This window comes from Eleutherodactylus coqui, chromosome 5, assembly GCF_035609145.1.
Source record: "Eleutherodactylus coqui strain aEleCoq1 chromosome 5, aEleCoq1.hap1, whole genome shotgun sequence".
Lineage (NCBI taxonomy): Eukaryota > Metazoa > Chordata > Amphibia > Anura > Eleutherodactylidae > Eleutherodactylus > Eleutherodactylus coqui.
In genome coordinates this window covers 135,508,399-135,522,555 of record NC_089841.1, presented here as the reverse complement: position 1 = coordinate 135,522,555, position 14,157 = coordinate 135,508,399, and the positions used below count along the sequence as shown (strand labels likewise).

General features: G+C 43.8%; 2 protein-coding genes across 6 annotated transcripts in view; both read right to left on the bottom strand.

Moving 5' to 3' along the window:
- Window positions 1-14,157, bottom strand: part of LOC136627809 (uncharacterized) — an 884,798-nt gene that overhangs the window by 348,746 nt on the left and 521,895 nt on the right. The gene's annotated exons all lie outside the window — the stretch shown is intronic.
- The window catches only part of TAOK3 (TAO kinase 3), a 199,108-nt gene that overhangs the window by 141,264 nt on the left and 43,687 nt on the right, over window positions 1-14,157 (bottom strand). Inside the window, exon 1 of one of the 5 annotated variants that reach the window (XM_066603204.1) lies at window positions 79-96. The exons of the other annotated variants lie outside the window; for them this stretch is intronic. The gene's annotated coding sequence lies outside the window, so the exon portion shown is untranslated. Of the gene's footprint in view, window positions 1-78; window positions 97-14,157 lie in introns of those variants that run through there. 5 annotated transcript variants of the gene reach the window in all.

Here is a 14,157-nt window from a genome sequence, read left to right as displayed (position 1 = left end):
AAAAAACAACTCATTGCTGATTTTTTTGGCCACAGCAGCGCAAGATGCCTGCAACTCCACCACTCCGTGTCGCCTCACCTTTATAAAGTAGGCCTCTTATTTACAGTTTGAGCAGGTTCGTTCCAGTACGGTAAGATCCTTATATAAATTAAAATCTTTTGTCTTTGTGAAAAGGATGTTGGGAAGATCCTGTTTGGGAAACAAGTAATGCCAGCAAACGTTTAGTCCGGCCTACACAGAGTTGAATGAATTGAAACGCTAGGTCTCATCACCAATACTGTAATGCCCTTCTGACGTCATACAGCCCTTGCAGCCTTGTCCAAAGAAAGAAAAATCTAATGAAAATTCTCAATGTAGAAACAGTTATATAACCATCTCTATATGCATCCATCTATGGACAATTTTTACTGAATGGCCTTTGGTCATAACTGGATGAAAGAGACAGGCCAATGCAGACAATGCAATCCATCTAGGAAAAACATAACACCAATAACATCCAGCTATTCCTCTGAAAGTAAAAGCCAGATAATGGTTGAATACCAGTCCAGTACTGACCAGAAGAAATAGGACAAGGATAAGCTGGGCTGGCATATGTATACATGCAGATGGAGGTTTCATATGACCATCAGCTTGTTGCCCGTTCCAAAAACTCCGCGCATAGCATAAGGAGTCCACTGCCATGAAAATAAATGTACAACCTTTTATAAAATTACGAATTTGATATCTTAATAGAATATAACAAGGTGATCATTAAAAAGGGGTTTTCCTGACATTCCACCCACATCCCCCCTTTTAAACTGCAGGCAATTGTCAAAAATAAAAATAAGAAATACACTGCCTATTCTCAGCCCCGCGTCTCCTGTTCTCCCCAGGCAATTGTTGTACAGTCATCCCAAAGATCATCACTCCTCTGTTTTCACCCAGGAGCGATAACTCACCGAAAGAAGGCGAGTGTGTAGAAGATATTTCGGGCCGCCAGCCTCCATTCAGAGTAAACAAGCAGTCGTTCAGTTCTGCACGATCCAACGATTAACTGAATGATACCTGTTACGTATTAAAGGGCACTTATGCTTTACTTATTGAAAGGATTGACTGTGTGATTCTAAAACCAGCATCTAACTGCAAGCCTGTAAGATAACCACTCACAGTGCATACTGTGATATCCAGATGTATGACACAGTATGCACTACTACAGTGTTTCCCTGATAAGCCCTACCCCCATTTTCGGGGATGGGGGGGGGGTGTCGGGGTGTAGAAATGCTTGAAATGTAAGCCCTCCCCTCAAAATAAAGCCCCAGCTGCACTACATGTTAGAAAAAAACAAAAATACTCACCTAGCAGCCGGTGTTTGGGTCCCTCGCGCTGCGCTATGGCGCTGCTGTGGGCTTCTGTGTCCTCCTGCATGCTGACAGAGCAGTTCCTCCTGGTAGTGGGTCTTGAATACCGCGCTTCCAGCAAATTAATGCTCTGATTGGTTAATCGAATGCCGCGTCAGCCAATGAAAGTCGACGCTCTATTAACCAATCACAGCCATTCAATGAGGTCATTGAATGCATGGCTGTGATTGGTTAATTGAGCGTTGGCTTTCAATGGCTGATGCGGCACTCAATTAACCAAATCAGAGCATTAGCTTGCTGAAGGTGGGGTTATTCAAGCCCCGCTACCAGGAAGAACTGCTCTGTCGGCTGTTGGAGGACACGGAAGCCTGCAGCAGCGACGGAGACCAGCGCTAGGGACCCGAAACCCAGCTGCTAGGTAAGACACCCCCAAAAATAAGACTGGGCCTGTTTTGAGGCAAAGTTAATATAAGACAGTGTCTTATTTTCAAGGAAAGAGTAAATATATAATATAGGATATGTAGTAGTGCATACTGTGTAATACATCTGGATATCACAGTATGCACTGTATTTCCACAGTATAAATCATGAATCCTGGATATGCATTTCCCTTTCCAAAATTGTCCGACAGACATAGGCCAGCAAATTACTGTGGTGCTCACCCTGGCAGACCAGGTCCACCCTTATTGTAGTCACCCACTAGTTCAAACGTATGGCCTAATAAAACTCTCCCTGGCTGTATTAGCCGATCATCAGGCAAATGAACTAGACCCACAGTGATCAGCTGACTGATTAAACCACCTTTTTAAAGCACTGCGAAAATATTTGTTTGCAGAAATCTACACTACCCTGTATATAAATATATACTGTAAGATAATACAGTATTAACATTTTATCCCAAAAAACTAACTTAAATGTTAAGATTTCTAAAACCATTAGTGACGGAGATAAGAAGGTTACACTTCAAGAACTGTGAGCCATTCAAACAGGAAATGTGATCCTTCACGAGGAAGAAGTGAAACATGTCACAAAGCAAAGCGTATATACCGTATGATCACAGGAAATGTTAGATTGTGCTTTAATGTATATATGAGAAGATACTTAACATATCAGCTATTAGCGGCTGAGAAGGACTGCAGATACACAGGAGCAAGAAGTTCATAACATCACTTCATGTAGTGGATGTCATCAGGAAGGGGATCTGCTCGACCACCTCAAGGCTTTTCTCAAGGGAGTTTTGCTGGTAGCATTAGCATAATAGGAAGGACTACTATGGCTCCCCTATGAACAAATCTAGGGGAGGTGACCTGGGTGTGTTTATGTAGCCTTTTAGCCAAACAGCCGATTCTTCTATAAATTGTAATATATTGATAATTCCTTATATCATCAGCATCATTGCCACCACTCCTCCTCCTCCGCTGACTGATGTATAAAGTGAAAACCATGGTCATCCAAATGCTTTGCCTCTCTTTATATGAGCTGCTACTTATCAATTTAACTAAATGGGATCCTAACTTTTAACATAATTATTGCCAGTCAATTCATCAAGTTGGCAGAAAGACAACTCCTGAGAACATGAAGGCATGTGTAGTCTTGTTCTTGTTTCAGGACGGGATTCAGCAGAACAGACACAGCAGCTCCAGCATCGTCTGCATGGTTTTATTTTATTAAGTGATTGTCCAGTCAGGAGCTCAAAAATGCTATGCAAGTCAGCACCTGTAAGGGACGATTACCTGCAACCTATTTCCTCAGATCTTTCTCCCTGATTGCTCCTTAGTTCAGCTTCATTAGAGCAGAGCTGCGATTTGATTCTACAGTGAGTCCGAGGTAGTCTGAGAAGCTCCATGTCTCCTCATTGGCTCAGGGAAATACACCACTCATCTCATTGTTCAAGCAGCAGAAATGCAGTCCTAAGCTCTCGCTCACGACCTGAAGGTTGCAGGTTCAATCCTTGCTTGGTTCAGGCAGCCGACTCAAGGTTGACTCAGCCTTCCATCCTTCTGAGGTTGGTAAAAGGAGTACCCAGCTTGCTGGGGGTAATAAATAAATTACCCAAAAGCGCTGAGAAATAGGTTGGCGCTATATAAATAACAAGATTTATTTATTATTGGTTCAGGCTGCCGCTCTCTCCTACTGCCGTTCTGCCCCTGATATACTTGTGTTGTTATACACAGCAGCCTATCACTGGCTCAGTGTACGAAGAGCAGATTTAGATTACAGTGAGGTCAGAATAGTTACAAATTAATAACCCAAGAGAGACAAAGATGAATATTTGGTAATTTAGGAATGGGAGTCAAGAGAGTCACTTTATAGTTCAGAAAGGTCTACAAAAGTTATTATACTGGTAAAAAAGGAAAAAAAACAAAGCTTTTGGTACGGATTTAGTCTGTGACGGGTGACCATACCCATACTCATCATTTATTGATTTAAACCTCTGCTCATTCTGGGCTTAACTCTTTCTAATCCACTGTCTGACGTCTGAAGACATTCTAATTGAAGGCTGTACAGCTTCGATGTTGGAAGACATCCGGCAGGGTATTCTTACTGTATATTACTGGCTGCTCTGTTGTTGGGGGGCCTCTCCAGCATGTCCCATACCGCAGTACTGGCTTTAGCCAGCAGGTGGTGCCATTGTATAATGGCAAAAAGAGAAAGCCCCCTAGGAAACCCTGAAACCAAAATTGGATTGCAAAAGATTAAACATCCAGTGGACAGTCCTAATCAGTGATTACAAGCCTTCCTGATATTAGTGCTACAGAGATATTACACAGATAATGGTGAATCACTGATTAGCACCACCCACTGGACTCTTAATCCCAGAAGGAACACAGGTTTAAATCCATCAATTGCAAGTTGTTCTAAATAGTTTCCAATAAAACTACCAGTAGATCAGATAGCTTTTTTAATGTGACAAGTTTGCTTTAAAAGTACGCCTGAAAGCTACTACAATAAAATGCTACATATTACAGGCAGGTTGAGTAGTCTGGGTGCCTAGAAATAATTTTTTGAGCTCTAACTTTTGGTTGTTTTCTGTTGATGAACATACTGACTGGTCAAGAAGTCAAAATGTGTCCCTGGAGTGCTCAGTTTATGCCCTTGTATAAGCATAAATAGCAGCAGAGCCGAGTCTGCAGAACTGTGACCACAGCCCTGGACTATAATCCAAGCTGCAACTGTGGATCAGTACAACACAAATAATTCTGTGTATTTATGCACACTTATGTTAACCCCTTAGGGCTAATGCTCACGAACCGATTTCTGCCGCGTTTCACGTGGCGGAAATCCGCAGAGTTATTCCGCAACTCTTAGGTTCTATTGAACCCAATAGCTCAATGTTCACGCTGCGGAATTCTACCGCAGAATTACGCAGCGTGAAAGAAATTGTGGCATGTTCTAATTGCCGTGGGAAAACGCGCGGACGGCTTCCACTGTAGTCAATGGAAGTCGTCCATCACGCAGTATTTCAGCTGTGAGCACAGCAGAAGTATCGCATGATTACGCGTCACCACCCAGTGCCAGCACGTCGTCATGCGCTGTACTGCACATAAGCGCCGGCTCGCCAGACGGGACTTGAGCAGCAGATCCGAAGAAGTGAGCATGGAGTCTTTGGGGTGCGCCGTGTCGGACTCCGCTGTGATATTCTGCTGGTGGAGTCAGACATGGCCGTGGGCATGAGACCTTAGTGACGAAGGCTGTTTGCACCTTAAAGGCCAACAAAATATTTTCAGTTTTTCTTCATCAACGCATTGCAGGAGCTGTAACTTTTTACGTCGCCATAGCCATATGAAAGATTCTTTTTTGCGGGACAGGTATTTTTTAATAATATTTTTGGGTACATATAATGTATTGCATAACTTTTGCTAATTATCTTGGAAGGTGGAATGGGGGTAAGGGCAAACTCTGCCATTTGTTTTTTGGATTTCATTTTTACGGCATTCGATGTGCAAAATAAATGTGATTATCTCTGGGTCAGCATGATTCTGTCAATACTAAGGCCTCATGTCCACGGGGAAAATCAGGCCCGCTACGGATTCTCCACGGAATCTGTAGCGGGTCCCTCCTGCCCCACGGACATGAGACATAAAAATAAGAATTTACTCACCTCTCACCCGCTCCGGATCTTCCCTTCGCCGCGGCTTCATATTCTCCCCGTCGCGGCCGGATCTTCTTTCTTCGGCTCAGCGGATGTGCAGGGCACGTCGGTTACGTGGCCCGCACATGCGCCGTCCCGAAGAAAAAAGATCCGGCCGCGACGGAGAGAAGATGAAGCCACGGCGAAGGGAAGATCCGGAGCAGGTGAGTAAATTCCGATTTTTGTCTCCCGCGGGTCCGGACGGCTTCCATAGGCTTCAATAGAAGCCTGCGGGAGCCGTCCCCGCGGGAGACCCGCACGAAAATGGAGCATGGTCCAGATTTTTTCATGCTCCTTTTTTTTAAAATCACTTATTGACCATCCGCGGGTATTTATCTACCCCGCGGGTGGTCAATGCATCCCTATGGGGTGCGGATCCGCGGGCAGGAGAAGAGTTAAAATCCGCTGCGGATTTTAATTCTTCTTTTGCATGTGGACATGAGGCCTTAGTTTATACAGTTTTTTTATGTTTTGCTATTTTTGTATACAAAAAAAACCCTTTTTTTGAAGATCTGCTTTTGTGTTGCCGCATTCCAAGAGCCATGGCATTTTTATATCGAAGTAGCTCTACGAGGGCTTGGTTTTCACGGGATGAGCTCTAGACTAGTCATTTATCCAATTTTTTGGAGCATAGAACATTTTGATTGATTTTTATCCCATTTTTTTTTTTTTACATAGTATAGAGAGGGGAAGAGGGGGGTATTTTTAAAAACTCAGCATCTTTCATTCATTCTTCTAATATACTACTATACTTTAGTATAGGCCATTGTAGTTGGCAGAGCCAGAGGTTATATCCAAGCCTCAGAGTGTCATAGCAACCCATCAGCACCCCACAATCACATTGTGGGGGTCTGACGGGTGAGAGGGGGAGCACCCAACCTCTGTCAACCTTTTACATGCCGCAGTGTCACTGACCACGGTGTGTAAAGAATTAAAAGCCAGGTATCTGAGGTTCTCTGACAACCGAGCACCTGCACTGGGCTTCTAATGCAACGCCGTCAAAAAACAGCACAGCTGAATAAAGCCCACGATTAAAAGGATATATGCGCGGTCGTTAACAGTTTAATAGGGACCCATTAGGCAGTGCCATGCTGTCCTAATTCACTTGTCAAATTAAGCTTGGCAGGCAACCACGGGCCATAGGTCTTCTACATGGGAACTACACTATTAACTTCCTAGTAGGTTTCTTAGGGTGCTTCCAGTTAAGCAGAATCACTTCTCTTGCACAGAGTAACAGTAGCTTATACAAGGTACGGGTCACTACATTTACTAGGGTATCGCCCACAAGTCTAAGGAGACACACATGGAGATGCAAGATTCTCCGCATTCACAGATGGTACTCCAGAAATGTAAGTACACCAGTAATCCTGCATCACTGTATACTCCCAGAACATGAGCATGATGGTACCCAAGCCTTTGGAGCATCTCAGACAGTCTGCAGTAGGAGACAGACCAATAGTATAGGGGGGTATAATATAATAATATAGCCTTGTTAAAGCTTATCTCTAGCACTGATAGAGGGCCAAAGCTAGCCTAAAGATTTCCCCCATTATCCGAGCATAGGTCTGGAATATCGAGCACCCATTTCTGAAGGGCGTTTTTTTTTCCCCCTCAGTGGAGCAAAGGACTGTGTTGGGTGCCTATAAAAAGTAGAGAAGGGTTTTGAGAGGTTAGACATCTGAGCAAGACCCTGTAATAGCATGCCTGAACTGGAAGTATCTAAAGATTGAATTACCAGGAAGATTAAAACGGAGCTGCAGTTGTTGGAAGGTACAAAAAAAACAAAACAAAACTCCCATATCTCCAAAATCAGAAGAAGCAGTAACGCCATGCCGTCACCAAAATGGGGACTCTGGAAAGTGCTCTAGATGAAACTGAGGAGGATTTTGCCATATGGGGGTATGAGAAGACCATTTATCAGTCTCTCCGGGTAGTAAACAAAGGGCAGTATGCTAAAATTTAAATGTAACCTTCGAAAGGACACAGGTAAAGCAATCACAGGAGAAGCAAGCTCCCTCAACAGCAGCCCACACAGTCCGATCAGGGGACCCCACCCAACACTCTAAACCCACCACTGAGTTATATGCCGAAGAGGACAACCACCACCCTGCATATAACAACTGATTGACCAGATAGTAATAAAATGAGGAAGAGCCAGGCTGTCTCAGTCTATAGGCAAACAAAGAGTCCCTAACTTCACTTCTTGACGAAGATTAAAAAACGGCTTACTAACCAGTAAAAGGGAATTCTTAAAGGGGTTGTCCCGCGGCAGCAAGTGGGTCTATACACTTCTGTATGGCCATATTAATGCACTTTGTAATGTACATTGTGCATTAATTATGAGCCATACAGAAGTTATCAAAAGTTTTATACTTACCTGCTCCATTGCTAGCGTCCTCGTTCCCATGGTGCCGACTAATTTTCGGCCTCCGATGGCCAAATTAGCCGCGCTTGCGCAGTCCAGGTCTTCTGCTGTCTTCAATGGGGCCGCTCGTGCAGAATGCTGGCTCCGTGTAGCTCCGCCCCGTCACGTGCCGATTGCAGCCAATCAGGAGGCTGGAATCGGCAATGGACCGCACAGAAGAGCTGCGGTCCACGGAGGGAGCAGACCCCGGCGGCCATCTTCAGCAGGTGAGTATGAAGACGCCGGACCGCCGGGATTCAGGTAAGCACTCTCTCTCCGGTTTGTTTTTTTAACCCCTGCATCGGGGTTGTCTCGCGCCGAACGGGGGGGGTTAAAAAAAAAAAAAAAAAAAACGTTTCGGCGCGGGACAACCCCTTTAAGGACATACAGGAGTGGGGAAACAGCTTCATTGTAATCAGGTTGCTTTCCCCCCCCCACTATAGTTAGAGGAAGGAGGCCCTGCGAGGTGCCAGGTTGCCACCCAACACACAAGCGGAGCAAGAATATCCCCATAAAAGCTTCAGCTGCTACCAAAATCAAGAACCAACTGAAGAGGTGAATGGTCTGAGACACCCCAAGGCAAATATGAAACATCACACACTATAGGCCGGCAGTCCGGAAAACCAAAAAACAAAGGTCAATGCGAGAGAAGGTACCATGTGAGAGTGAAATGACAAGAATAAGCAATATCATGCGGGTGCCTCAAGTGCCTCACACCTCTAACCCTCATTACAATCTAACTAAGTTTTTACCTGAAATTGTACAGTTTAAAAAAAAAAAACAGGCACGGGGAGAAATGTTGGCTAGGTGACCGCACTCGGACTTCTTCCTACCAGTCTCACCTTGATTACCATGTGTCTCTCCTATATGCGAATAGGGAAAGACCTTTCTATCAAGCTAAACCGAGCAGGAAGAAGCTGGAGGGGACTCACCCAGCCAATATTTCTCCCAGTGCCCGACTCGTTTAAAGCCTATGGGGAAAGATTAAGATTGGCATTTCACATATCAGTATTAAAGGGGTTGTCTCGCGGCAGTAAGTGGGGTTATACACTTCTGTATGGCCATATTAATGCACTTTGTAATGTACATCGTGCATTAAATATGAGCCATACAGAAGTTATTCACTTACCTGCTCCGTTGCTAGCGTCCCCGTTGCCATGGTTCCGTCTAACTTCGGTGTCTTCTTGCTTTTTTAGACGCGCTTGCGCAGATGGATCTTCTCCCTTCGGCTGGTCTTGGAAGCATCGGCGTTTTGGCTCCGCCCCCTTGTGCGCATCATCGCGTAGCTCCGCCCCATGACGTGTGCCGGTTCCAGCCTCCTGATTGGCTGGAATCGGCACATGATGGGGGCGGAGCTACGCGATGACGCGAAAAGGGGGCGGAGCCAAAACGCCGATGCTTCCAAGACCAGCCGAAGGGAGAAGATCCATCTGCGCAAGCGCGTCTAAAAAAGCAAGAAGACACCGAAGTTAGACGGAACCATGGCAACGGGGACGCTAGCAACGGAGCAGGTAAGTGAATAACTTCTGTATGGCTCATATTTAATGCACGATGTATATTACAAAGTGCATTAATATGGCCATACAGAAGTGTATAGACCCACTTGCTTTCGCGAGACAACCCCTTTAAGGTTCATTAAAGAGCAACTTAAACTATTGACAAGAGACCATAAGTCCAGCATGTGGAAGCACTGATTTTATGACAAGTATGGCAGCTACGAAAGTAAGTGACCCTCTTCTGCACTCAGTGTCTCTGCACATACTACTGGTAGTTTATGCTGCCTTCAGATGGGGACTGAATCCCTTTAACTATTAAGATAGTAAAGGGCTGTAAATAGGTGGGTGCACGCTCTAGATACATCCTACTAGAATACTATATACGTTTTTCTTATAGAATACTAAAACATTTTTCAAAAGTACATATTGTCTTCTTTCAGAGGTCCTAAGCAGGACTCTTGGGTATAAACTCCACATATAATGAAGAGATCTTGCTCATGCTCTTCTTTCTTGACTGCTCCACTTCTGCTGAGCTATAATTTGATATAAATAAAAGTACAGCTCATCCCTCACTAACCATAGTTTGCAATTAAACTCCATTGAGGAGCCCCCCTCCTTCCTGCTGTGGTATTCTGGCAAACATATCAATAGAGCAGCACAACCTTATGGTCACCTCGGCATTCCACTGGATTACTCCGCCTGTCACTTTGACATATAGTGTACTTTGACATGTACAGAACTCGGGCGTTTTAATGCTTTACAAAAGTTTAACTATTAAAAACACACTGCACTACAAATATTACTAGACATTCTTTCCTTCTCGTTTCCTTATATGCTACTTACTTTAGGATTGATTTTTGCCTGAATGGTTAAATTGCTTTTTTGCCCTTGGATATATCATAAGTCTAGCATGCCCTCATTACATGCAACTGTATCTACAAACATGGCAATGCAGCGTGCATGGATTCTGTAGCACAGCAGGCAGAGTGGCTAAAGGCGAGATCTGAATCCATCAGACGTTTACGGCAGAATCAGTGGAATACCCCTTTAAAGGTTCAGGTAGTAGATTTTCGTCAGCCATACATACTGTTCACGTCCCTTTACACAAGCACGGTATGCAAATACACTCCCTAATATAAGGATGCCTCACTGACCTGGTCCCTGCACACAGCCACTGAGGCCCGAGACTGACTGCGGTGGTCTTGTGAGTGATGAATGGGGGGGGGGGGCGCCCTTGCTTCTTGTTTCAGCAGTGACTGGAGCGGAAGGGATTGACTCCGTGACGCCGGTCCATGGGCACTTTGAAAGGGTGAGCAGTGGGTTATTTGTAGGACACTCCCCTACACCTTGGGACGAGTGCCTTTTATAAATTGGAAAACCCCTTTAAAAAAAAAAAAAAAAGTTTCCAAAAATATGTTTACTTTTTTTTTTTTTTTAATCCAAGGGGCACAGGAAGGGCTGTCATACGAGTCACTAGTGAACAATCCTGGTGGGGTTTAAGGCTCCTCTATTACAATCTGCAACATTGACTATATTAAAAAGACACTCCGGTGATTTTTTAATTCATTTTGTAGCCATATCCCCGGTATACAAGTCAGCTAGTGTTACCTTGCTTAGTTATGCCTTTCTGTCTAAAGCTCCTGGCCCCTCCTCAGATGGTCATGCAATTTCAATGCTTAGCAGCTCAGATTTACTTGGGGCCAAACTGTCTGACCATGAGAAGCGCTGGATTTGCCTCAAAACAAATAGGTGACCCAATGCATCTCCTAAGATCATGCTATACCAATCAAGACGCAACAGTCAGAACACCATTTAGGACAACGTACTGGTTCAAACTCAGGATGGAGTGTGCCAAAGGTGCATTCTGTCACTATACCTTTTCAACATGTGAGAAAAAAATAAATAAACGATTTGGCAGAGTCAGAAATTGGTGTGAAAATAGGAAGGTAGAACATAATCTGCGATATGCTGAGGATACCCCTCTTCTTGCAAATCAAGATGATCTACAACAGTTACCGACAGTCAAAGAAAGGAGTGAGCTAGAAGGTCTCTTCTTAAACATCAAGAAAACAAAAGATCATGACAACTGCTGAAAATAGTAGAAGCACCATCAAAATTAGCAATGGAGAGATGGATGTACCAGATGACATATTCCTGGGGCTCAAGATAAATTGCAATAGAGAATGCAGTTCAGAAATTAAACAAAGAGTAGCACAGGGTCGTGTGGCTTGGCTAGGAATGGACAAGATCAGGAAAAGTAAGACATCAATTTCAGAACCAAGTGCTGCCTAGCAGAACACAATTATTGTTCCCATTGCAACTTCTGCTTGTGAAAGCTGGACACTTAAAGGATGCCAAGAGGAAGTTAGTCACTTCTGAATTATGGTGCTGGAGAAGAACGCGTCGGATCCCATGGACAGCTTTTGTTTTGAAATCTTTGCCTCTCGGGACGTTCTTGGCTTGACACGATCTAGTACTTCCTTGTTAGCGATTCTCGCTAGCTTATTTTGGACACATCATGCTAGCAAATGGACTGGAGAAGGATATTCAGCAGGGATTTGTCAGTGGTTCACGATGAAGAGGTCGTCAAAGAATTTGTTGGTTAGACACAATCATGGCAGACACCGGCATGACGATTTGCCAGTCAAAAGAAGCGGTGCTTGATAGACGAAAATAGTGAGAGTTGATCCATAGGGTGACCCCAGAGTCGGCAACGACTGAATGACGAATCATCATAATGCTGTCTGAAACTAGTCAATTTATCAGTGAGTGTGATGCTGTTACATGAACCCTGCCTAGAGGGAACACAGACACCCCTGTCAGAGTTACTGATGATCACACAGCTTCTTTCACACACAGTTCTAATAGAGGAGATCACAGCTCATCCTTTTGACTGGATACTTATAGCCTGTAGTGTATTTAGGTGAATATAGAAGGTAATGATAATTAAACTGTATCCCCAGCAGGCAGAATTTTATCACCTCTAGCTGATGAATCATGAAATAGGTTTGAAAGTGAAAGTTGAAAAAAAAAAAAAATCTAACTCTCAAGATGGTGGCTGACAAGCATCAGACAGGGCCCGCAGTGCATGGAAGCACATTTGCTACATTTCACAGAAGAGATCTCCAGAGTGTGACAGGCTATCAGGTGAGGAGGCTTAGATGGAAAAAAGGATTTTCTCTGGAGTGGTGCCCTTTGAAGGGCTCCTGCTCATGGCCGGATATTTGAGGCGGAATGCGCAAATCAGCATCCGCAATCAGCATCCACATCGAAAATCCCACCCATAACATGCTATGAGAAATTAATTCTTCCTGCACACTTGCAGAAACCAATTGCAGTTTCTGCAAGCAGAGGAAGAAAATTGCAGCATGCTCCATCTTTCCACAGATTCCATGCGGATAGCTTCCATTGAAGTCAATAGAAGCCGTCCGATCGGCGGCCCTTCCGCAATGAGTTCAAAAGCAGGAGTTTAACTCCTTAAGGACATGGCCTATTTTGGCATTGAGGACTAGACGATTGTTGGCATTTTTTCAACTCCATTTTTCAAAAGCCATAAGTTTTTTATTTTTACATTGACGCAACTGTATAAGGGCTTTTTTTTGGTGTGGTGAATTGTAGTTTTTATTGGTACATAGACTAGATTGTAAAACTTTAATTTTTTTTATGATCGTAGGGAAAGAAAACACATTAATTCAGCAATAGATTTTTTATTTTTTTTTTAAAAGTGTAATTATGCAGCATAAATGACGCACTACATTTTTTTCTGCAGGATGGTACGGTTACAACGATACCAAAATTCTTATTTTTTTTATGTTTTTCCACTTTTCTACAATAAAACCCCTTTTTTGGAAATTATAATTTTTTTTCTAAAAAAAAAAAATCGCTGCATTCAAAGTCCTATAACTTTTTTATTTTTCCATGGACGGAGCTCTACGGGAGCTTATTTTTTGCGAGACGAGCTGTAGTTTTTATTGGTACCATTTTGGGGTACATACGTTTTTTGCTGTGCAGGATAAAAAGTGTTTGATTTATTGTACGGGTCTTTACGGACACGATACCAAATATGTGGGATTTTTTATTTATGTTAACATGCAAAAAAGCATAAAAAGGGGTTTACATTATTTTGATTTTTTTTTTTACACCATCTGTGTCCCTCTGAGGGACTTGCACTGCAACACTGATGATCACTACAATAAGGCATTGCAAGACTTCTCTCCTGCCATGCCTTTTCGCTTATTACGGCGATCTTAGGCAATGGCAATACAGGATGCCGGTATCTGCCGTACTGCTTCCATAGCAACCAGCCGAGCTCTCTGCGATAACATCGCGAGAACCGGCTGAAGTCTACTTAGATCGCGGCAGGGAAGGGGTTAACAGCAGGGGGCGCATCTTCGATGCACCCCCGCTGTCACAGCGGGAGGTCGGCTACTAGTGACAGCCAGCTCCCGCTGCGGGATAGCGCGAGATCTGCTATGATCCTGGGGAGGGAAGGGGTTAAAAAAAAAAATAAAAAAGTTAAACACAGAAGTAAGCAGGTAAGCGCGGGCGCCGCTGCTGCCAGGGCCGGATTCCGCATGCAGAATCCAGCTCTGCTGTGTGCAGGAACCTTAAGACTAAAACACCCCTAATTATATTATATATGAATTATACACACACAAATATAAGAGTAGCGTTTTTTGAAAAGGAGTCAATTTCTAAAGATTTTGCACCATATCATACAGTACAAATCACTTTGCTTCTGTTTTCTAATGATCACCTAAAATACATCTCATATGGTCCCAGTACAAT